Raw genomic sequence first — 26,883 nt, forward strand, 5'->3', positions numbered from 1 at the left:
GTAATGTTCTTTGATGTTGTCTGACATTATTATGTAGTATTTAGGTATATCGAGTCCTCCTATGAGGTGATATAATGTGAACAGTTTTTTCCGTCAAGTACCGTCACGTCATCACACAACATCCCGCCTCTTTCAAAGGCAGAGATGTTTTGGCTCAAGGTGTGGGAGCTGGGAGGATGCCATGTTAGGCTTGGGGTAGGCTTCTTGTGTTCTCATGTTGGATGGTGGATAAAAGGCGGCATGTGCCACAAATTGCCATGTGCAAAAGGGTTGTGTGCTGATTAGGGGAGTAGCCATAGGGGACGCAGAGGTAGCAGTCACTACCGGGCCCTGAAGGGGTCCAAAGGCCTCTCTGTCACGTTAGAAGACATTACATTATAAATGGCACATGGTAGGTAGGGGGCCCTGTTACAGATTTTGCATGCAGAGCTGAGTGAAATATGAGCCACAGAACAATGGCCGCAATATCAAAGGTTATAAGTTACAAAAGCCGAAACCATACACCCATGTTTGTCTCTATACCTTGCTGGAGCAGCTACGATCCCGTCTGCTCCCTCCCAATGCCCGGTTCAATCCCTGCAGGAGGGAGGGGGGGCACATTAATCGCTTGGAGGGAATCAGGTACTTGTAGGAACCAGGTAATAATAACCACAGGCGAAGACGGTGACAGGTCTCGCCCAGTTCATTTCTTGGCAGCGGCGCAGCAGCATGCAGGATACACCCCACAGCTATGAAAAAACTACATCACGAAGAACATAATCCTCAAGACTGAGAGGAGACGAATTATTCAGCCCCGCGCTCCCTGCAGTCCTGGCCAAGACAGGAGTATCTTTCTTCAGCAGCAGGTGAGTCTCAAGCTTCCTCCTTCAAGACTTTGTCCTGTAGTATAAATGACTAGATCGCAAGTCATTTTGTCCAGGTCCATGAAACTTTGCCTGGTACCGATGTAGCAGAGCTGAGTCTGTCATTTTTAACTCTTTGGGGTTGCATATGTTGTGTATGGTGGTAGCTCCCTCTATCTATAATGCAGTAGGTTACAGCTCTGTTCACACCAGCGATAGGGGATTCCGCAAGCAGGTAGGGGGAATCACTGGCCAAATGGATGTTTTATAACGGTGTGAACGAACCCCACTGACTATAATGGGGTCTGTTCAGTTTCAGTTTGGCTGTCCAGCATTTTACCGGATGAAAAAGTCCTGTATGTGGGAATTTTTCGTCTGGCGTTTCATGCCAGATCTGTGATGCAGCCTCTGAATGGAGATGTCCTGAGCGGCAGTCCTATGTAAAAATACAGCTTGCAAATCTTTAGCTGTGCCAATTGACAAACTCCGCTCAACTATATCTGTTAAAAGATGTGTGAGCTGTATAGGGAATAATCAACTACAGTCATTGGAATTATCCTGATGTGCTGTTCTGTAGTAGCATGCAGTAGTAATTGGGTTCCTTTACACGGGCATATTTACGGATATGCAATATGCAGATTGTAGAACCCATTGACTTCACATTTTCGCATTTTGCACGCGCATTTCATCAGCTCTACTTTTCTAAGCATTTGTACACTAAAGGTCCCTATAGAAGTCAATGTGGGGGGTGCAAGGAGCTGCGTAATATGTTGCGTAATTCTACCGGAAAAAGAGCACATCTGGAACTAATTAGCCATTTCTAGTGGTGCGTCTTGCTTTCTGCGTGCAAATGAACATGCCCTGAAAATGTACAATGTCTAGCTATTACTCCCTGTTATCAGACTACACTGATTCTGACTGTACTGGTTTTAGTTTAGGCATCATATTATACTATATACCCTCGCATCTGCAAAATGCGGCTATTAGTTGCGAAACTACAACTCCCAGCATGCCCTAACAGCCATGCTGGGAGTTGTAGTCCCCCAGCTGTTGGAGGCTGCACACTGCTGTTATAGCGACGCTCCCATAGGTGTAAAGTTTCTTATTCAGTTCATAAAGGTACAAAGTGCATATTTGCAGAGAATTGTAACGCTTCCTTTCTCTCCGGTCGGACCTGGTTTGCCGCGGATTTTCTACACTTGATTTCTATGTGCGATTTTCATTGCACTGACTTGTGGGAGATCCAAGTAACCGCAGCTGTGTGTGACAGGCCTGCCGGGACATGTGAGCGAGCGTGGCAATACCTGCCTGTTTTCACATGTATATTTATTCTGTACAGTAAAAAAATTGCTAGTATTTGAGTCCCCTGCAGATAGCGAAACGCTAAAGTGAATTTCCACTGACATTTTAGGGCCAAAAGTTTGTGCACCTTAATATATCTTTAGAGTAGTTGGGGTGTAACTTTCCGGATGCACAGTATAGATATAGATAAAATCCTGACTACCTGCAGCCATCACTAGGGGGAGCTCAGGAGCTTACTCTATACTGTATTACTATTGTGCAGGGCTGGCCTTAGGTTAGATAGCACCCTGTGTTGAATTTTTTTGGCGCCCTCCTGTCATAGGGAAAAACTATATTACACTGCTTGTGCAGAGAGCTGCAAGATACCAGCGTACCCACAGCTGAAGAGCTTAGTGAATAAATACTGTACCAGAACCAAGTTCATAACATAAGTACAGTGTTAGGTGTGTGCTTCTGGCACCTGTGGTTCTACAGGTTTCTATGAGCACAGCTTCACAGGTGAGGGTTAATTGTGCTGGCTGGGTGTGAAGTTCCTACCCACAGCCAATCCCTATGGGTCTACTGCATATATACCAGTCCCTTTGCTAGAGGAAGCTGATATCCCTTCACTCTAGGGTTTGGTTTTCCGGCATGCCTGTTGTATGTGTTCAGTATATATGTATGTGAACAGTGTCTTTTCCAGTGTCTGTGCAGGTGGCCGGACATCAGGTGTGAACAAGCATATTCAGTATTAATGGTGTTCTGTGTTGCCTGCTAGCCCTAGTGTGTTGGTGTGAACTGTATCCTGTCCTGCTGGATCGTATACCATCTCTGGCCCAGTTAAGCTCTTAGGTTTCAGTGCGGGGCCACCCTTATTGGGGCGATCACCCTTCTTGCAAGCATGGTTCTGGTGGATGTTGTCTCATTAGAGTAGGGACCCACAAGACAATGGGGACCCTTGAAATTCGGGCTTGCGTGCTTAAGTGACTTGACCAATTAATGAACCAATACCTCGTACATTCTATACATTTAATTCAATCTGTTATTTGTGCAGGTATGCAAGGTGAGTGTTTTTGTCATTTCTCAGTCCTTATGTTATGTCTGTCCGTGAGTCCTGTATGCAGTTCACTGTCCCTTTAGTGTTCCAGCCAGCGTGTCCTATTCGAACGCGATACCACTCCTACGTCCATGCTGCGAACAAACCTCAGTACATAAAGACAGCACTAGAACCAACCTCATAACATGGATACAGAACCAAGCACAACATATAAATATAGCACTACAACCAACCTCAACATTTGAGATCAACAACCCCGCTGGTCACCTAATGACCGTATTCTGTAATATCATAGAGCTCTAGAAAGATGTCTAGTCCCCTCTTAAACTCCTCTATGGATTTTGCCATCACCACGTCCTCAGGCAGAGAGTTCCACAGTCTCACTGCTTTTACAGTAAAGAACCCCGTTCTGTGTTGGTGATGAAACCTGCTTTCTTCTAGACGTAGAGGATGCCCTCTTGTTACCGTTGCAGTCCTGGGTATAAACAGATCATAGGAGAGATCCTTGTATTGTCCCCTAATGTATTTATACATAGTTATTTGATCACCCCTTAGCCGTCTTTTTTCCAGGGTAAATAATCCTAATTTTGATAGCCTCTCTGGGTATTCCAGTCATCTCCTTATTTATTGATTTAGTCACTCTTCTTTGAACCCCCTCAAGCTCTGCAACATCTTTCCTGAGCACCTGTGTCCAGAACTGTACACAGTACTCCATGTGTGGCCTGACAAGTGCCTTATATAGTGGGAGAATAGTGTTCTCGTCCTTCACCCCTACACCTCTTTTAATGCACCCCAAGACTCTATTAGCTTTTGCATCAGCTGACTGGCATTTATTGCTCCAGTTATATCTACAATCCACTAGTACCCCCAGGCCTTTCTCCATCTCACTTTTCCCTAGCAGTACCCCATTTAGTGTATATTGGTGACATCCGTTTCTCCTGCCCATGTGCATAACCTTACATTTATCAACATTGAACTTCATTTGCCATTTCTCTGCCCAAGCCCTCAGCTTATCTAGGTCCTTTTGTAGCCATACATTGTCCTCCGTTGTATTAATTATCTTGTATAATTTTGTATCATCTGCAAATATTGATATTTTACTGTGCAGACCCTCTATCAGGTCGTTGATAAATATATTAAACAGAATGGGGCCTAATACTGAGCCCTGTGGCACCCCACTAGCGACGGTGGCCTAATCAGAGTACGAACCATTTATTACCACCCTCTGCTTTCTATCATTGAGCCAATTCTTTACCCAGATACACACGTTTTCACCCAATCAAAGCTGTCTCATTTTATATATCAGCCTATTATGTGGCACAGTGTCAGAGAAGTCCATATATATGAGATCAATAGACTCTCCCAGGTCGAGCCTAGAACTTACTTCATCATAGAAGCTGATCAGATTGGTCTGACATGATCGACCCAACATGAACCCATGCTGATGAGGAGTTATACCGTTGTTTTCCTTGAGATATTCTAGGATGGCGTCTCTCAGAAACCCCTCAAATAATTTTCCAATTATTGAAGTGAATCCCGTGGTACAACCCCGGTCTCAATAGTGTCCGTAAATTTAAGAAATAGCAGCCTAGCCATCACATCACTTAGTTCCCTTAGAACCCTTGGGTGTATTTCATCTGGGCCCGGCGATTTATTGCTTTTAATCCTCTATAACCGGCTCTATACTTCCTCCTGTGTTAGGCATGCAATACTTCGTTCGTTTTATTCCCCCACATTTCGTGTGACATTTCTTTTTCATTTGTGACTACACTTGAAAAGAAACTATTTAATAGATTTGCCTTCCCCCCCCCCCCCCCATTGTCTTCTATGGTTTCTCCTAGATTATTTTTTGCTCTTTTTGGCGATCAGTCTTTCTCCCTCCTCCTTTGCAATTTTGATCTTTTCTTTACTTGATTAGTCTTTTTTCCTGTATGATTTTAGCGCATCTTCGCTGCCTTCTTGTTTTAGTAGTTTAAGAGCTTTCTCTTACAATGGGAATGGGAGGGACAGAGGCGGAGCTACGTTCCAGAACGTAGCTCCGCCCCTGTCTAGTCCTCTCCCATTGCAAATAGTGGCGAGGGGCGGAGAGGGGGTGGGAGCTCAGAGAGGGACACCGTATATCGGCCGGGTTTTCATAAGTCCTTAATCATGCAGCATAAATGACACAATACACTTTTTCTGCGGGTCGGTACGATTACAGCGATACCAAAATTCTTTTTTTTCTAAGTCGCTGCATTCAAAGTCCTATAACTTTTTTTTATTTTTCCATGGACGAAGATTTGTGAAGACTTATTATTTGCGAGACGAGCTGTAGTTTTTATTGGTACAATTTTGGGGTACATATGGCTTTTTTGATCATTTTTACTGCGTTTTGCCTCAGTTTTTTAGCATTGTTTTTAACGCTTTTTGACGTGCAGGATAAAAAGTATGTTCAACTTATTGTACGCGTTGTTACGGACTCGATGATACCAAATATGTGGGATTTTATTATTTTTTTATGCTAATATGAGAAAAAGCACAAAAAAGATTTTTTAACCATTTTTTTTACATTTTTCTTTTTTGTGCATTATTTTTAGCTTTTTTTTTACACCATTTGTGTCCCTCTGGGGGACTTACATCATAGCAACGATGATCGCTATGATAAGGCATTGCAGGACCTCTCTCCTGCAATGCCTTATGGCTTGTTATAGCAATCATAGGCAGTAGTAATACAGAACGCCTGTAGGTGGCATCCTGTTATCATGACAACCAGCCGCGCTCTCTGCGATTACATCACGGGAGCCCGATGACTTCACAGAGGGAGCACGCTCCCTCTGTGAACCCTTCCCATGCCGCAATCTACATACATCGCAGTAGCGAAGGGGTTAACAGCGGGGGTCGCATCTCCAATGCACCCCCGCTGTTGCAGCGGGAGGCCGGCTATCAGTAACAGATGGCTGCCCCTGCCGGATAGCGCGAGATCTCTTCTGATCTTGCGCTATCCACAGGACGTATGGATTTGTCCAGTTGGGGGAAGTACAATGATGTACCCTTACATCCTGTGGAGGGAAGGGGTTAATTGTTCTCAAGAACTTATCACCCTTGTGAGATTTGCAGGTTTCGTCTTCCCATATTATATCTGGATAATTAAAGTCCTCTATAATAATTACTTCGTTGCGGTTTGACACCTCTTCTATTTGCCTTAATAAGCTTTCAGTTTCTTCTGTTGCTTTTGGTGGTCTATAGAAAACCCCTATCAGTATTTTGTTATTTTTTTTCTCCCTGTATTTCTACCCACAGAGATTCCGCGTGTTCATCTCCTACCGCTATATCTTCCCTGTAGTCTCGGCATTAAGTAGAATTTAATGTACAGACACACCACTACCCCTTTCTGTTCCCCATGGTCTCTTCTGAAGAGACTGTAACCCTGTAAATTCAACGCCCAATCGCACTTATCAAGCCATGTTTCTGTTATTCCCACTATATCGTAATTTTCATCAGTAATTCTCGCTTCAAGCTCACCCACTTTAGCGATCATTCTTGCATTCGTTGCTATACAATTTATACGGTTGTTGTTGTTCTTTATCTTCATTGTGCTACTAATGGTACTATTAGCTGTTCTGTCAGTTCTAACGGTACTAACCCCACCCCCTGCTCAACCCTCATTCCCATTTTTTGGTCCCAGGTTGCTATTTACACTGTTTACTCCCCTGTTTCTATTTTTGTCCTCCCCCCAGTCCCTAGTTTGAACACTCCTCCAGCCTTCTAGCCTTCTTCTCAGGGGCGTACCTAAAGGCTCAGGGGCCGGGTGCAAAAGTTCAGCTTGGGCCCCCCCCCCCCCCGGACCCCTTTTCCCCCTCGGCCCTACCTATGCCTGGGGGCCAATGTCCACGTGCAGATTTTATTTATAAATCTGTGCGTAGCCCCCGCACGAGAGATCCGTGCATCTTGCTGCCCATAGGGATGCATTAGCATCAGTAGGGCAGCTAAAAGCATGCAAATGGGATTCCTTCCCGGCGTGCCGGTCACACGCACAGGAAGAAATCGCAGCATGCTCCATTTTCCTGCGGATCTGCCACACGGATGGCTCCCGTGCCTTCCATTGAAGCCTATGGAAGCCGTTTGTATCCGCGGTACAGCTGCAGCTATTTTGTGCTGTGCCGCGGATATGCGGGAGAACAGGAGATTTTTTAAAATATTGGCGTGCATGCAGGCGGCACGCTGCAGGTGTGCCGAGCACGTCCGCCGACCAGAAGAAATAAGATCCGGCCTGCACAGAGGGGAGCCCTGCAGCGTCTGGAAAGGTGAGTATAATGTATTTTCCCTCTCCATGTCTGCAGGCATGTACGGATTTCACTGCGGGATTCAGCAGTGAAATCTGTGCGTGCAAGTGGGCATGAGGCCCAAGAGAGAGAGATAGATACATACATAGATGGATAGATACATAGATATGAGAGAGATTCAGAGATGGATAGATACATAGATAGATATGAGATAGATAGATAGGAGATAGATAGATAGATAGATAGATAGATAGGAGATAGATAGATAGATAGATAGATAGATAGATAGATAGATAGATAGATAGATAGATAGATAGGAGATAGATAGATAGATAGATAGATAGGAGATAGATAGATAGATAGATAGATAGGAGATAGATAGATAGACAGACAGATAGATAGGAGATACATAGATAGATAGATAGAAATGAGAGATAGATAGAAATGAGAGATAGATAGAAATGAGAGATAGATAGAAATGAGAAAGATAGATAGAAATGAGAAAGATAGATAGAAATGAGATAGATAGATAGAAATGAGATAGATAGATAGAAATTAGATAGATAGACATAGAGACAGGCAGACAAGCAGATAGATAGATACATACCCCCAGTGGCCGGACTACTTCTCTGGTGAGGAGAGCAGGAGGGAAGCAGCAGGGTGATGACATCATCATCCCTGGTCCACTGGATGCTGTGCTGTGCTGAGCCGGTGAGTCTGTGTCTGTTTCCTCTCTGCTCATTCCCCCACCCCCCCTCCTCTTCCCCTATCGTCTCTCCAAGTCCTCCCCCCTCCCTTCTCCTACTCTCCTCTCTGGCTCATGCTGTTGGCTGGACCGCACTAAGCACGCGGCAGCCGACAGTGCAGTGCTAAGTGAAGGTGTATGGTGGAGGGTGGCCTCTGGGCCCCCTCAAGCGCAGAGGACGGGTCGCCATTGCGACCCCAGCACCCCCTGCTGGTACTCCTATGCTTCTTCTCCCCCAGCACAGCTGCACCCTCCCCATTAAGATGCAGTTGTGGGGGCACTGATGGGCTGACAGCGGCACTTTGGAACATCAGATGGGAGGAGACAGAGCCAGGAGGAAGATAGTTCATTTAATTCCAGAAAACGCTACCACATGGAGGAAAAACATCATCTGGCCAGCAGACGTAAGGGAAGGGGATTGCCCCCAGCCTACATCTTCCTGGTGCCCCCCTACAAGATGGTAGCTGGCACCCTATGCAACCGTACAGGTCACAGAGCTAAGGCTGCCATGTAATAGACTTCAAGGTGTAGTCTATAAATCAATAAGCTTCTGAGCTCCCCCTAGTGGTGGCTGCAGGCAAATACAATAATTTATTTCAACTCTATATCTATTATACACAGGAGATTTGAATCTCTGTGTCAGGAAAACGGAGCTCAGAGCGCTATAACAATGTTTTTTAAAAATTAATTGTCTCAGAATGTCGAACCTAAAACTAACTTTGTATTGAATGTTGGATATTTCCAGTCAAGGGGGCTTCGTATAAAAAAAAAAAAAAAAAAAAATGACATTATTGGACTTGTCATAACATGGTAATTGTTTGTTGCGCTTGCTTGGACCTACACCACTTTCAAGAAGTAGTGGAGGAAGGGGGGCAATTTTTCCCTTTCTCAATTTAGAGGCTGATGCCTTTATGAGCAACTTTCCCTAACCCCTATTTATTTCATTGGAGAGTGATAAAGTATTGATGGAATCCATTCCATAGGGAGCGGACACTGAGACCGTACCCCATCACTCTTATAATGTGCCTGACTGAAATTATTAATAAATGTGATACCTACCATATTCAGTGACTGGCCACTTTATTAGTGACAGCATCACTCTCACAATTGGCGCTTCCCTGGATGGAATTAAGAGCATTGGATTTGTGACTCCAGAGTGCAGCAAAAAAACACGTGAAAACTTTTCCGTAAATCAGTTTCAGCGTGAATCCACATTAGATGGGAAAATTCAACAATCTGAGAGACTTCCAACAAGGTCATCGGTGCTAGACTAGTCGGGGCCAGGATGTCACTGCCAACTGCGTGCGGTTCCTCATGCAGTGATATGGAGAGTATACCGAGAATGGCACGACTGAGGAAAAACATCCAGTGAAAGAGGATCCTGTGGATGGAATGAACTTGTCTCAGAAAGGGGTCAGAGCAGGATGTCAAGAATTGGTCTGATGAACAGGTGCTGCACAGTCAAACAAGTCAACACTGGTGCCACATAGTCGGCAGCAGCTGAGTGCGACACTAGTGCTCCAAATAATGTGTCCAAATACATAATTCTCTGTTCCTCCTTAACACGGATGGGCTATAACAGTAATGTAAGGACAGTCTACAGAGAATGGTGTGATTGAAGAAAAACATCCAGTGATAGGGGGTCCTGTGCATGAAAACAACTCATTGCTAAAAGGAGTCAGTAGAGGATATCAGGAATCATTCTGACCAACAGGTGCTGCAGGCATCTTGTCCCCTTCTCTCGGGGTCATGTAGCGCTGTGCTGGTGTAGCTAAGCCTCTCATGTGTGATACTCCTCAGGGAACTATACTGCTCTTCATTCTTTATCTTCTCCAATATAAAAAAAATTATCCAGAAAAAGATAAAATCTGTAAAAATTAGCTCAGAGCAAACACATAGAATATGTACAAAGTGTAAATACCAGACGGGATGGAGGGAGATAAGGACCATAAGGAGAAAACCACATCAAAGGAAACTACTCCCTTAAGTACACGCACTGACTCATAAGTAGGAATTACAGTCCACCTGTTCACATTCATATACCTGTCCCTAGGGGGTATTTGAGGTAGGAAAGGGCTTCAGTTCATAGCTGGAAAGTGACAACCACTTTTTTCCCCAAGCCAGAAATGTGCACAAAGCAGTTGTCACTTCCCTTCCCCCACTCTAGCTCATGGGAACTATTAAAGGGGTTGTCCCGCGCCGAAACGGGTTTTTTTTTTTTTCAACCCCCCCCCCGTTCGGCGCGAGACAACCCCGATGCAGGGAGGTAAAGAAAGCTCACCGGAGCGCTTACCTGAATCCCCGCGCTCCGGTGACTTCTCTACTCACCGCTGAAGATGGCCTCTTCCTCCGTGGACCGCAGCTCTTCTGTGCGGTCCATTGCCGATTCCAGCCTCCTGATTGGCTGGAATCGGCACGTGACGGGGCGGAGCTACACGGAGCTACACGGAGCCCCATAGAAGACTGCAGAAGACCCGGACTGCGCAAGCGCGGCTAATTTGGCCATCGGAGGGCGAAAATTAGTCGGCACCATGGAGACGAGGACGCCAGCAACGGAACAGGTAAGTATAAAACTTTTTATAACTTCTGCATGGCTCATAATTAATGCACAATGTACATTACAAAGTGCATTATTATGGCCATGCAGAAGTGTACAGACCCACTTGCTGCCTCGGGACAACCCCTTTAAGCAAACTCTGTATATTGTGATTATCAGGTCAATCAGCCATGACGTGGATACAATGGCATGACGTAGAGTGGCTTTACAAGGCCCAACTATTGGCAAAAAAAATAGCTCAAATCTGCAATTTTCAGTGATAGTTGTCACACAACAAGGTACTGAGAGTTAACCCCTTAAGAGCGCAGCCCTTTTTTTCATTTTCAATATTTCTTCCGCACTTTCTGAAAATCGTAACTTTTTAAATTCATCCATTTCGATCAGTGCAGAGCAACAAAGATTTGTGATTTTTAACACAGCCATTTAAATAATGATGCTTTAACCCCTTGAGTGGCACGCCCGGAAATTTTCCGGGACGAGCTCCACTGGTCATAGCAACATAGCCCGGAAGATTTCCGGGCAATGTATCACTATGGGAGCTGCAGAGCACAATGCCACAAGCTGTGACAGTGTGCTCTGCCTGCACAGACCTGCAGAGAACAAAGCAAGGGCTTTGAAAAACCAGCAGAAGATATTGCCGATATGCCGGCAATCTCATGCACTGGTTTGTTTACAGGTTGCCATAGAGACCATCGGCTTGTCAGAAGCAAGCCCATGGTCTCTGTGGCAGGGAGAGCTGGTTGTTAGCTATCAGAGGACAGCTAGGTACTAGCTCTTACAGCAGAGATCAGAGAAAACCTCCGATCTCTGCTGTGTTAACCCTTTACATGCTGCAGTCTATGTGACTGCAGCATATAAAGGGCTGTCACTGCAGCATGTAAAGGGCTGTCACCATCGGACCCCCGCAATGTGATCAGGGGGTCCTGATGGGTCCCTGTGGAAGTCCCCTAAAGGGACAAAAGAAAAAAAAAATTAAAGAAAAACGTAAAAAAATTATAAAAAAAATAATAAACACACTTGTCTCCCTTTACTTTGTAAAAAATCAAAAATACAATCACACATGTGGTATCCATGCGTCGTAATGACCCAGAGAAGGAAGTTAATACATTATTTAACCCCTTAATGACATGGCCCCTTTTTTTCTTTTTTCCCCATTTCTTTTTTTCCTCCCCCCCTGTTTAAAAAATCACAACTTGTCCCGCAAAAGACAAGCCCTTATATGGCCATGTCAATGGAAAAATGAAAAAGTTATGGCTCTTGAGACGCAACTGCAAAATTAGTTGAAATTCAATGATTAGACCATTTTAAAAAACCTGCCCTGGTGGGCACGACAGGGTGGTAGGAAACCCGCCACTCAAGGGGTTAAGTGAGAACACGAACCAGTAGATTCTGTCAGTTCAACCCTTTATTGTGGTGATGGTCTCCACAGCCAGTTCTCATTCTGTGAGTCTACAGCTCCTTTGTATGATGATGTCATTTAATGTGAGACCCCTAACTACTGACCCCCAGCTTCTTTGCATAGCAAACGTGTGTGAGAATGGGCTCCCGTAGCTGCTGCACCCATGGCGGTGCCCAATTTTTCAAAGGCCCAATCCATCGAGCTTCTAGAGTCTTTATGCTATAGTTGTCATCTAATAAATCCACCTGTATCTAGTGAGGCATATTACTGCAACCTCCCTGAGGATTTCCAACAGTTCATGAATAATTACCCCTTTTGTGGTTTTCAGATCCTGCAGACGTCTACTAAATCATTGCGTCCAGATAAAACAAATATATTGACGTGAACTCTCTACCAGGGTCATATGTTGTAATAGGATCAGCCCGGCTCTTGTCTTAAAGCAATCTTATCCCACGGAGGCTGCTTAGAGGATTATGTTAATAGGAAATATGAAATGTAATTGATGTTCCTGTTTAGGATGCTATCACACACACAAAAATGTATCTACAGAAGAAAAGACGTATGGCAGATAAGTAAACCTGACTTAAGACACCTCCGGACTCCTTTTATTTGTGGTGAACACATGACTTGATATGAAGTTATCTATCTGACAAAAGGGGACAAATGCTGACCTTGTGCTGTGGCTTGCCGGCATGGAGCTGGCGTGGCATCACATTGTCAGCCCTTTTCTATGTGATCACGCTTTCGGCACATGCGCCCTGTTATTCAGTGCTGGGTAATGATATCGTTCACTGTAGAAGGCCCTTAGGTGTCATCTGTCTGAAATCCCTCAGTGTGTAATGTTCCCTTCTTCTCTACCTTCTTCAACATCTCCTATGGTGTATGGACTGACTGTCCGACAGGGATATGTTTCCTCAAACCGGGCAATCTGCCATTAAGAATGTGTACATGAGTGCCGGTTATTCTCCTGACTTTAAGCTGCTTGGACCTCTGTCTGTTTGTCTCCTGTCTGGGTCCAGTTTTTTTTCTGTTTGAGTCCTGTCTTGTCTGCACTCTCAGTCCGATGGGTTGTCAGATGCCAAAACCATGTCCTGTCTGTTCCTGCTGTCTGAAGGTGTGTCAGATGTCTGAGTCTTGTCTGTTCCCTCTGCCCGAAGGCTTACCAGATGCCTGACTCCGATCTGAATTATGCCGTCTGTGGTGTTTGGTTGGGCAGCAAACCCCTGTCAGCGAACTTACTGAGCCTATTGATTTTGTGTGGGGCCTATTCTCTTTAAACTTCTTTAATCTACGGGTAGGCTAGGTCGCCTAGGATCCTGATGTGGGCCATCCATATCAGGGCGATCTCTCTGCTTTTAGGCTGAGACCACTATCCTCCTTTCCATAGGCAGTGAACTTACATCATGGTGCCAGCGATATGTACCCACCTATTTCTGAAACATATGCCCCGCAATACCACTTTTCTCTGTAACTTTATTATTTGGTGGCTCTATTGGCGGTATTTTTTTAGGCTCCAAGAAGTATTATTATATAGGCACTGTATTGTTATATGTCACACAGTAACATTTTGTGACATATAATACTATTCTGCAATATAGAATACAAAATATCACAAAATGAAATTTTGTAGTTAGATATTTGTCACACCGATTTCTAGTTGGTTGCACAGACATATTTCGGGTTATACAGTACGATTTGTAATACAGAATATAGTTTTCAGAAAGCTGGTTAAGTTTTACTACATTCAGATATTTTGGGTTTACAACAAGCATCACTGACTACAAACTACTGTTTGCAAATGATGCTTCATAGTATAACCCACAGTATAGTTGTAATATTTGGGCATTATATAATACTGTTGTTCATTATGATATGACACCGTTTGATATTCACATATGGCACTATTATATAGGCACAGTATGGCAGTATTATTTCGACACTGTAGTGTAACTATTGTGGCATTATTTGGGCACTGTATGGTGATTATTGGACATTTTAAGCCACTATTTGGGTACAATATGGTAATCATTAGGCACTTTAGTTCACTATTGCTTCAGCACTGTATGGTACAAATTTAAGCTCTGTATTGTAATTATTAAACACTTAATGAAACTATGATTTGGGCACTGTCTGGTACTATCACTTGATTACAATATAGCAATTATTAGACACCTTATGGCACTATTATTACTTGGGCACTGTCTAGTGCTAATATTTGAACACTGCATGGTAATTATTACGCACCTTTTATAGTACTATTATTTGGGCACTGTGTTGTACTATCATTTGAGCAACACATAGTGATTATTAGACACATTAGAGCTCTATCAATTGGGCACTGTCTGGTACTATCATTTGAGTACTGTGTGATACTTATTAGATACTTTATGGCATTATTATTTGGGCAGAGTCTAATACTATTATTTGAACACTGTATAGTAATTATTATGTACCTAATAACATTATTATTTGGACACTGTATTCTACTGGTATTTGAGCAATATAGTAACATAGTATGTTAGGCTGAAAGAAGATAATTTTCATCCAGTTCAGCCTGGTTCCACCCCCTTGTTGATCCAGAGGAAGGCAAAAAAAGCAAAACAATGAGGCAGAAGCCAATTTAGCCCATTTTTGGGGAAAGAAAATCTTTCCCGACTCCATGATGGCAGTCAGAATAATCCCTGGATCAATATTTGACAGTTCCTACCTGACTCCAAGATCCGGACCAACAGCCCCACTGGTTATTTAATGTCTATACCCTGTAATATCGTAGCGCTCTAGAAAGGCACTCTTAAACTCCTCTATGGAGGATTTTGCCATCACCACGTCCTCAGACAGAGAGTTCCACAGTCTCACTGCTCTTACAGTAAAGAACCCCCTTCTACGTTGGTGATGAAACCTGCTTTCTTCTAGACGTAATGGAAGCCCTCTTATTACTGTTGCAGTCCTGGGTATAAACAGATCATGGGAGAAATCCTTGTATTGTCCCCTAATGTATTTATACATAGTTATTTGATCGCGCCTTAACCGTCCTTTTTTCAGGGTGAATAATCCCAATTATGATAGCCTCTCTGGGTATTCCAGTCCTCCCATTCGTTTATTATTAGGCACTTAAGGGTACTATTATTTGGGCATTGTCTGGTAATATCACTGGAGTACTATATTGTAATGGTAATTATTATACACCTTATGGCACTATTAGTTGAGCTCTAGGTTGAGCTATTATTTGAGCACTATTTGGTAATTATTAGGCATTATAATGCACTATTACTTGGGCACTGTAAAATACTGTTATTTTAGCACAATGCTGTAATTATCACGTACCTTATGGCACTATTAGTTGAGCACTAGGTGGAGCTATTATTTGAGCACTATATGGTAATTATTAGGCATTATAATGCACTATTGGGCACTGTAAAATACTGTTATTTTAGCACAATGCGGTATTATCAGGTACCTTATGGCACTATTATGGTTATTATTTTGGCAATTTAAGGCACAATTATTTGAGCACAAAATTATTATTATTAGATACCTTATGGCACTTTTAGTTGAGCACTAGATGGTGCTATTATTTGAATACTGTATGGTAACGGTTAGGTACCACAATTTGTTATTAAAGGAGATGTCCCGCGCCGAAACGGGTTTTTTTTTTTTTAAACCCCCCCCCCGTTCGGCGCGAGACAACCCCGATGCAGGGGTTAAAAAAACCACCCGCACAGCGCTTACCTGAATCCCGGCGGTCCGGCGTCTTCATACTCACCTGCTGAAGATGGCCGCCGGGATCCTCTGTCTTCATGGACCGCAGGGCTTCTGTGCGGTCCATTGCCGATTCCAGCCTCCTGATTGGCTGGAATCGGCACGTGACGGGGCGGAGCTACACGGAGCTACACGGAGACCCATAGAGAAGAGGAGAAGACCCGGACTGCGCAAGCGCGGCTAATTTGGCCATCGGAGGGCGAAAATTAGTCGGCACCATGGAGACGAGGACGCCAGCAACGGAGCAGGTAAGTATAAAACTTTTTATAACTTCTGTATGGCTCATAATTAATGCACAATGTACATTACAAAGTGCATTATTATGGCCATACAGAAGTGTATAGACCCACTTGCTGCCTCGGGACATCTCCTTTAATTGGGTACTGTATACTGTAATACTATAATTTTAGCACAATACTGTAATTATTAGGGTCCTTATGGAACATTTATTTGAGCACCGTACGGTAATTATTAGGCACTTTAAGGCAATATTATTTGAGCACAATATTATTATTAGACACCTTATGGCACTATTATTGGAGCACTGTGCGGTTATAGGCACTTTAAGGCTTTATTACTTGAGCATAGTATTGTTATTAAACACCGTATGGCACTAGTAGTTGAGCAATGGAGTGCTATTATTTGAGCTCTATATGGTAATTATTAGGCACCATAATGCACTATTATTTGGGCACTGTATGATACTAATATTTCAGCACAATATTGTAATTATTAAGTACGTTGTTGTAATTATACTTGGATAACTTTATAATGGTGCTAGTCAAATACTGCACTTGTTTCCTTCTGTAACACAAGATCCCACCTGAGTTTTGCCCAGGGGCCACCACAATTCTTTCTCCAGCACTGTAGTATCATACAGCTGGTCCTTACATTTTCTTATATATTTTCCCTCCTCCTAGGGGTTACCTGCAGTTTATGTGCCCGTTAATAGTCCTCAGTGGAGCATTCAGACTTGTTCATGGAGTCTCGTGACGATACGATAATACCCAGAATTCAGCAATTAACACAACAAATTATAATGCATCCTATAAACCTCTCATTTGGTTTAATTACGACGTCGTTGAATGATTCTTTCGGACCCCACACGTCCTCTCATCAGCCCGGAGAGACACATTCCTCTCACCGTTAATTAGCCGCTCCACAAGACATTGACTTGGATTTGTTGGTGTTTTCCTCTTCTATTCATGCGCCACTTTGAGTACAATGCCCACTTATACATACGACTGTTCTGAGCCCAACCAACTGTGCCACGGGAGCAAGACGACATCTTCACAGGAGGACGGACAGATTTTAAGGGGGCAATAATAATAATACTTATAATAAAACAGTCGATCATTGTGGGGGAAGGGAAGTGATAACTATTCTTGATGGCACAATATGGTGGATGTAATTGCTGACCAATTTTATGGAGCCAGCTGTATAAAGGTGAATAGGACACACAGGTTCAGCTATAGGTCATGCTTAGAAAAACATGGCTTCTTTGTTGCAACAACAGTGCCACTTCTGTCTACAGGTTGTGTCTGGTATTGCAGCTTATTCCCATTCACTTTTAAAGAGATTGTCCAGAGTTAGAAAAATACGACTGCTTTCTTCCAAGCACTGTGGCCCTCATGTCCTTGGTCTGTGTCTGGTATTGCAGCCGAGCTCACATTCACTTAAGTGGAGCTGAACTGCAATTTCACACACAACCCCATGGACAAGGGTGGCGCTGTGTTTGGAACAAAGCAACCATGTTTTTCTAACCCTGGACAACTTCAACCCTTTGCAATCCAATTTTGGATTCAGAGTTTCCTAGGGGGCTTTCTCTTTCTGCCATTATACAATGGCATCATCTGCTGGCTAGATCCAGTACTGCGGTATGGGACATGCTGGAGAGGCCCCCGACAACAGAGTGGCCAGTAATATACAGTAATAATACCCTGCTGACATCTTCCAACATCGGAGCTGTACAGCTTTCAATCAGAAGGTCTTCAGACGTCAGACAGTGGATTGGAAAGGGTTAAGGGATTTTCCCATTAAAGACATTTATTCACTATCCAAAGCATAGAAGATAAATGTCTAATCGCTGGGGGTCTGACCTTTGAGTTACACTGATTTGTGGTCACCCGCATGGAAGATCCGCAAATCAAGCTGCCCATAGGGATACATGAGCGTCCGCAACTGAAACTTTTGATCTGGAAAAAAAATCACAGCATGCTCCATTTCACTGCGGATTCCGCAATTGAATTGCGGAGGGCCACGGATTTCGCGGGAAAGCAGGAGTTTAAAAAAAAAACACAACTCCATGGCGCTTGTGCGGCGGCGTGCCGGCCGGCCGGTGCTTCCGCACACATCCACAGTGAAAAAAAGAGAAGACCCGCAGAAGACCCACATGGGTAAGTAGAATCCCGCAGTGTCTTTGGCCACTGGCAGGACCGGATTTTGCTGCGGGCTGCCGCATGCGGAATCTGATCTTCCCGTGGACCTGAGGCTTTAGGCCCCCTGTCCATGACCGAGGCAGAACATCGCTAGCGATATTCTGCTGTGGGGGAGTAGGGGGGAGTGCTGACAGGTCTCTGAGGTGAGCCTATCTGATAGGCTTACCGTGGAAAATCGTGGCATTAGCAGCATGCTGCGATTTAAATCCCACAAGCAGAGAATCGCTATGATTCTCCGCATGTGGACGCCGGCGTTGCCCTTTCAATAGCAACGCTATGGAAAGCTTTGCAGAGCGTGATCCACGCGCGATTTATTGCCTGCAGATCATTGCCTGTGGACAGGCAGCCTTAGGGTGGATTCAGACGATCGTGTATCGGCTCGGTTTTCACGCCGAGCCGATATACGGTGTCCTCATCTGCAGGGGGGGGGAGGATGGAAGAGCCAGGAGCAGGAACTGAGCTCCCGGCCCCTCTCTGCCGCCTCTCCGCCCCTCTGCACTATTTGCAATGAAAGGAGGCGGGACTAAGGTTCATGAATTAGCCCCGCCCCGTCCTGCCTCTCCCCATTGCAAATAGTGCAGAGGGGCGGAGAGGAGGCAGATAGAGCACTGCTCCTGGCTCTTCCAGGCTCCCCCCCTGCAGAGAGAGACGACGTATATTGGCTGGGCGTGAAAACCCAGCCGATATACGTTCGTCTAAATTCAGCCTTAGTCTCACCGACTAGCAAAATTAAACTTCAATATTTTAGTTATTTATTATATTTATTAGTGAAAAGTAACTTATATGAAAGGATATTTATTAAACTTACATAAAAACTATCATCAAACTAAATAAACTTATTCCTTGCAGTCATTGCAAACTGGAACAGTGTGTTCACCAGAAATGGCCTTGCTGCAGGAGTAGCAGGAGAACTTGGTCATCCTGTGCTTCTGGAATGGACAAAATGCGCAAATTCTGTCTTTGTTTGTCTGTGCTTGAGAATTACTTCCCACAGCACTTCCAATTTTCAAAATATCTTCGATACTTGCTTAATATCCCTCCTCAACGTCACAATATAATGAAACGTTCCTGCAACCACAGCTCAGTGAGAGTAGCTGTGAGACTAATGTTTAGTGATCTAGTGTTAAAATGAATGGGGATGAAGTGCAATACCACACATGACCCAAAGACAGGTGTGGCGCTGTTTCTGGAAGATGGTAGCTATGTTTTTCTAAACCTGTACAAGCACTTTAAGAACACGTTTGCACCCCCAATTCATTGTCTGGAGTTTATATGTTCACGAGGAGGCAATGAATATATTTGCAGCTTGCAGATAAAGCAGCCGCCAGTCTTGTAAAACTTTCCAGCAGGCCTGGGGTGGGGGCTCCGTACGGTCCCAAATAAAAAAGCGATGGAGACTACAGGCTTAGTGTATGACCCACGGAGCAGAAAAAAATCAGTCTCTGCATTCCTGTAGCCTGGAAACCATGTGCTCCCCTTTCAGCCCGGCGCTCACCAGTGACAGTACCAATTTGAATAAGAATCACTCCATTTAGGATCAGGGCCGGAGGGAGGGAGCGCTGCCCCGTTTAGTCCTGCTCGCTCGCTGCACTATTGCTTGTTTGTTTTCACATTGCTAGTGTTCTCACGCTGTAGGTTGGTATAACACCCCCCCCACCCATGCATCATTGGGGGGCCGGACCCTCTCCGAGAGATAAGATATTCGATTTTCCGTCTTTAAGTTTGCATGGAGTTTTAGAAGTCACAAGTGTCTGACGTCGACTTCAAGGTAACGAACTTCATGTCATATTTTATCTAGAAGTGTATTTAATTATATATAATAAGAGATTATAAAACACTGAAGGGGTGCAGAAGTGACGTAGACTAAATTAATTGGACTTGTTAAGAAACCTTGAAGAGATCTCAGAACTTGGTGGAGAAAGTGTCCCGGGACAAAGGTCGGAGAATTTCCAATAATTTACATAGGACTTTGTAGGTAATGTGAGTCCTGTTATAGTTAACTAATAGACATCGGAATGAATGAATGAATGAATGAATATTCATTGGATATCAGAATTATTTTTATGTGCATGGATAGATATTAAATATGAAGTGGATTCCAAGATATAAAATATTTGGGCATAGTTAGATTAGCAAATTAATTATGCATTGTCTATGCGCAAGCATTGGCAAAACCTGCATATAAACTTTCATCAGCTACAAGCTGTCATAGGTTTCAGCTATAGTTTATGTAAGTTTCTTGTGTAAATTATATTAAATTTGACTGGCCTGTGTGGCCACATCCCCTTTCTGACCAGCCACACCCACTTTTAGAAAAGTGTCAGAGGCCGGAGAAAAAAGGCCAAATTTGTGAATTTTGTATGCCAGAAATTTGAATACATATACCCCATTCTTCTATCTATCTATCTATATCCTATCCTAGCTCATATCTATCTATCTATCTACTACCTCACATCTATCTAGCTAGCTATGTCATATCTATCTATCTATCTATCTATCTCATATCTATCTATCTATCTATCTATCTATCTATCTATCTCCTATCTCTCTCTATCTATCTCATATCTATCTATCTATCTCCTATCTCTCTCTATCTATCTCATATCTATCTATCTATCTATCTATCTATCTATCTATCTATCTATCTATCTATCTATCTATCTATCTATCTCTCATATCTATCTATCGATCTATCTCTCTATCTCTCATATCTATCTATCTATCTATCTATCTATCTATCTATCTATCTATCTATCTATCTATCTATCTATCATATCTATCTATCTATCTATCATATCAAAGTATTTTTCTATTTTACATATATTTCTGTACTGTTTATTTTAGTTTTCTTTTACGTATTTTATTGAATTTTTTGTATTATTAATAAATATAATTACATTTTTTACATCTGATGTAAAGAACATGTTTATTTTTAATATTGGCTTCATCTTGTCCAAAAATGATCGCTGTAAATGAGATTCCTAGCATCATGTGCGGGTCATCTGTATAATACCGTATATATATTTATATTCTTGGATGAGTATTTTTGCTATGATAAAAAACTTTTTGGAAAATATTTGCATACTTGTTTGCGAAATAGTAAGATTGTATCAGTTATCTATCTGTGTGTGTTTAGTCCATATGTCTGTGTATTTAGTAGACTTATTAGAGATAAAATAGTTTATATCTGGATTGAAGTCGGCCTTGAATGAAAATATTTGCCCCCAATCCAACTAGTGTCAACATTTTTCAATATTCTGCTGTTAAAGGGCCACGCATGGAGAAGTCTATATTAATAGGAACAATTTCCATGGAACTAGTATGGAGTAATTGAGGGAAGGAGTCTTTTTCATGGGCAGTGCCCATGCCCATCGGCCAAAGTCACTTTCTCAGGGTGCGTTCACACGAACGTATATCGGCTCGGTTTTCACGCCGAGCCAATATACGTTGTCCTCGTGTGCAAGGGGGGGGGGGGGGGATGGAAGAGCCAGGAGCAGGAACTGAGCTCCCGCCCCCCTCTCTGCCTCCTCTCCGCCCCTCTGCACTATTTGCAATGGAGAGAGGCGGGGTGGGGGCGGGGCTAAGTGGCGTGAATTAGCCCTCAGGGTACTTTTACACTAAGTGAATAATTATTCACACAAGCAAATGATGACCGTTTGCTTTTTATACAGGCAGATAAATTGTTCAGTCATTCACATTCACCGTACCAAAGGAACAAATAAAGGATTGCTGTTCACACGCTAAGATGTGTGAACAAACAAATGCTGATTTTTATGCCTGCATAAAACGAACGACAAATGAGAAGCGAACAAATTCTCGTTTGCCGTTCAATCGTTGACCATGTTTACACTGAACGATAACACCGTGCAACAATTTTAAAAAAATTTTCATAAACTAAAGTAATTGATACGTTTCTGTAAAATTAAAACCTGCTGATTACACTGTTAAAATTGAATAATAGCAGCACGTCTCAGTTTCAAGTTATTTAACCCCTTAGTGACCAAGCTTTTTTTTGTTTCAACGTCGCTGTATGAGAGCTTGTTTTTTGCAGGGCGAGTTGTATTTTTAAATGGTATTATTTAACCCTTTCCAATCCACTGTCTGACCTCTAAAGACATTATGATTTAAGGCAGTACAGCACCGATGTTGGAAGACGTCCGTTGGGGTTCTCTTACTGAATATTGCCAGCCTCTCTGCTGTCGGTGCCTATCCATCGTGTGACCTCATGCAGTACTGGCTTTAGCCAGCATATAGCGCCATTGTATAATGGCAGAAAAAGAGTAAGCCCCCTAGGAAAACCAGGATACGAATTGGATTGGAAAGGGTTCATGTACTGAAAAAGTTTTAAAAAGTTCTAACTGGAGTAAAAGAAAAAAGAAAAACTAAATTCCGCCATCTTTTGGTGCGTCTTGTTTTTACGGCCCACAAACTGCAACAAAAATGACATGATAACTTTATTCTTTGGGTCAGTATGATTACTACGATACCAAACTTATGTCGTTATTTTTGCTCTACTGCTTTTATTATTTTTCAAAGATATTTAATTTTTTAAAATTATTTTCTGCTGCCACCTTCTGTGCACTCAATAACTTTTATTTTTCCATACACATAATTGTGCAGGGGCTCATTTCTTCTGGGACGTCCTGTAGTTTGCGCTAGCATTATTTTGGAATATATAAGGCTTTTTGATCACTTTTTATTGCATTTTTTTCTTGGAGACAGAATGATCAAAAAAAGGGCATTTCTGACGTTCTTAATTTTTTCTTCGGACAACTTTCACCCTGCGGGGTAAATAATGCATTACTTTGATAGATCGGACTTTTACGGACGCAGCGATACTAAACATGTATTTTTATTTTGTGATTTTGAGTCTTTCATTTATTTTAACCCAAAACCCATAAAACACAGTTCATTAATTACAACTTACTGGTGGATGACCCGCAGCATTTACGCCATGTGGAAACATACCCTATAGGTTATATAAACCTACCCCTATAGTGTTCAGTCAGCACGGTGTGCAACAGTGTTTGCTAAATAGTTGCGCAATGACTTTTATTATTCTTTTTATTAAGCAAGGTTAATGGCGAGCCGACTTGATTAATTGTATAGGCAGATTTCCAAAGAATACAATACAACGGCAATTGGATTAGATGATTCTTCATAATTGGAAAACCTTACATGGCAAAGAAAACAGATATCCTATTTGAATTCAGCGCACTAAAGTTACTATAAGCTGCCTATCTGCTTATCAGTTACAAAAAGTGTGTTGCACAGTGTTATCGTTCAAATTGGAATGATCCAGCAATTTTGTTTTTATTTAATATTTTTTGATAATTGTTCCATGTCAAAGCTCTGAGGTTTAGCAGGTAACACCCAAAGGGTCCGTGTCTGTCCAACCATTAAACTAAAGAAAAAGTTGAAATAAAATTTTGAAAAAAAAACAAAATTTCAAAAATGTACAAAGTGTGTCTTAAAGTATAAAAATGTATGCAATGAAATCAAAACTTTGTAAATTCTTTCTAAAATAGTAATACACCGGACTCTAGGAAACTGGATTATAAATATTAACCCTTGATTATCCTTGTTGGACCTTATTACAGTTAGGGGTGATATATGGTATGATAGGGTTCATCAGTCTGGCCTCTCAGGACGGCAGGACCGCTGTTTCCATAAATGTCCCTTGTAATAAAAAATTGTCACAATGACAAGGATCCATTGCTAATGAGTGGTCCGTGACCATCCCCTGCTGAGAGGGAGGATCCGAACATGTGAGAGGGAGGAACATTACTGCATGGGTGGCATGCAAAGCCATTCATTTAATCCATATGTGATGACTTCACTCTGAATCATGATGAGTATGATATATCATTGTGCCTCCTCACTATACTGGGAATTTATGGGCCCCTCAAGTCAAAAGTAGGGGCTAAAAGTCTAAAGCACTCTCTATAGCTATGCCAGTGTTTGTATCCTTAAAGGGATTGTGCCAAGAGCATTCACATGTTCATATGCCCCTTGCGACTAATGTATCTGAATTTTTTTTCCAGAAACAGCGCCACTCTTTTCCATAGGTTGTGATTAGTATTGCATCTCATCACTATTGACTTGAATGAGAGTAAGCTGCAATTCCAGATACAGTCTATGAAAAACAGCGGCACTATTTCCAGAAAAAATGTAGATCCTTTTCCTTAATCCTAGATAGCCCCTTTAAATTACATATTATGGTCAGGATGGAGATGGCAAAGCGATGACGTCACCAGGGGCGGAGCATGAGAAGCACTCACATACTAACTGACAAATGGTCGTTAGTAGTTTGATTTCACTTCTTTGATTTTGTTTTTGTCTGACATTCATGCCACTCCCTGGACAATCAGCACTGCAGTGCGACCAGTGGAATGTCACTTTACTATTTGCTGGAATGTGTGAAATAAAGATACTAAAGTCAACAGATTATTACATCTGGATAATTTGAAATATCTGCAATATGAAGACCATATCAGTCAATAAACCAATTCCTCCCATGTTCTCCATATGCATCGCTAATAGAGATGAGTGAGCACGCTCGGATAAAGCTGTTACTCAAGCGAGCATCGCTCTTCTCGAGTAACTGCTTACTGGTCCCCCCCCCCCGAGCACGCTCGGACCAGTAAGCAGTTATTCGAGAAGACAATGCTCGCTCGAGTAACTGCTTTATCCGAGGGTGCTCGCTCATCTCTAATCGCTAACTTATCCAAGTCCCAATTTTCACTAAACTATCCCATAAATCAAAGCATAAGAGGGGCGGGGTTTTTGCAAATATGCATTGTTTTTGAGCACTTTTAGGAGTTTTCATTTGCAAAAGAGGCTGGGCTTACAATGTCTCATAATTTGGGAATCAAATTAGGGTAAGTATGGAATCGGTGATTGTAATCAGTTAATATCCTCTTTATAAACGTCAGTGGAGCGCTACATATATATATATATATATATACAGAAGAATCCATGTTTATTCTCTATTTAGCGCTATATTTCAAAGGGTGTGTATACTTTTGCAATATTTTTCAATGCTCCAATGCATCTAACATAAAGAACAAATAGTCTTCAATAAAAAATCTCCTACCATTGTAGGCCTACAGCTGCCATGCAGACCTATATGTCTCCATGGTTACAGACTATTAACAAACCCTGTGTGTAGTCTGATCCTGCAGTCATTCCGACTATCTGTTCCCTCTCCTACAGTTAGCAAGATGAGGGAAAGAAGGGGTTGAGTAATGCATAGCGGCAGATTCAGATTTTATTTGCAATTGTTACCTACATACACTTTAAGCATATTTCCCTAGTTCATGCCTCCAATCGGATAAGATGAACCTTTTACAATATGGGGAAAACTCGTCAAGCATTTTATGTTAGATTCTGGTAGGAAAAAGATTTTGTGAAAAGCTTGCTTGCAGAAAGATTGTGTGTAGAGATGAGCGAGCGTACTCGGAAAAGCACTACTCGCTCGAGTAATTTGCTTTATCCGAGTATCGCTGTGCTCGTCCCTGAAGATTCGGGTGCCGGCACGGAGCGGGGAGCTGCAGGGGAGAGCGGGGAGGAACGGAGGGGAGATCTTTCTCTCCCTCTCTCCCGCCCGCTCTCCCCTGCGACTCACCTGTCAGCCGCAGCGGCACCCGAATCTTCAGGGACGAGCACAGCGATACTCGGATAAAGCAAATTACTCGAGCGAGTAGTGCTTTTCCGAGTACGCTCGCTCATCTCTAATTGTGTGACTTTTTGACTGTTGCGTCAGTCAAACCACTTATCCAAAAAGTGGCATGGCTTGTCAGGAAGAGGCATGGCCACTGACACAGTTAGGTATAATTTACTCCAGGATCTTACCTAAATTATACCAGGAATGTACACCACATTGAAGCAGGCATACATTTCTGTGTAGGCGCACGGAGGAGCCGAAATACGCTTAAAGGGGTTGTCCCGCGCCGAAACGGGTTTTTTTTTTTTTTCAACCCCCCCCCGTTCGGCGCGAGACAACCCCGATGCAGGGACGTACAGAAAGCTTACCGGAGCGCTTACCTTAATCCCCGCGCTCCGGTGACTTCTCTACTTACCTGTGAAGATGGCCGCCGGAATCCTCTTCCTCCGTGGACCGCAGCTCTTCTGTGCGGTCCATTGCCGATTCCAGCCTCCTGATTGGCTGGAATCGGCACGTGACGGGGCGGAGCTACACGGAGCCTGCATTCTGCACGAGCGGCTCCATTGAAGAGAGCAGAAGACCAGGACTGCGCAAGCGCGGCTAATTTGGCCATCGGAGGGCGAAAATTAGTCGGCACCATGGAGACGAGAACGCCAGCAACGGAGCAGGTAAGTAAAAAACTTTTTATAACTTCTGTATGGCTCATAATTAATGCACAATGTATATTACAAAGTGCATTAATATGGCCATACAGAAGTGTATAGACCCACTTGCTGCCGCGGGACAACCCCTTTAATATATTGTATAAAAAGGTGTGCGCAGATGTAATATTAAGCCTGGCCTATGAGATAGCGGCCTTAATAAATTCCTCCCTATG

General features: G+C 43.0%; 1 protein-coding gene across 2 annotated transcripts in view; it reads left to right on the forward strand.

Annotated features, from left to right (window-relative positions):
* The first annotated feature begins 755 nt into the window (after positions 1-755).
* Positions 756-26,883, forward strand: part of LOC136621333 (laminin subunit beta-1-like) — a 121,458-nt gene continuing 95,330 nt past the window's right edge. Inside the window, exon 1 of one of the 2 annotated variants that reach the window (XM_066596776.1) lies at positions 756-845. The gene's annotated coding sequence lies outside the window, so the exon portion shown is untranslated. Of the gene's footprint in view, positions 846-20,001; positions 20,109-26,883 lie in introns of those variants that run through there. The other variant, XM_066596777.1, reaches the window with a different exon arrangement.

This window comes from Eleutherodactylus coqui, chromosome 3 (assembly GCF_035609145.1).
Source record: "Eleutherodactylus coqui strain aEleCoq1 chromosome 3, aEleCoq1.hap1, whole genome shotgun sequence".
NCBI classification, from domain to species: Eukaryota; Metazoa; Chordata; class Amphibia; order Anura; family Eleutherodactylidae; genus Eleutherodactylus; species Eleutherodactylus coqui.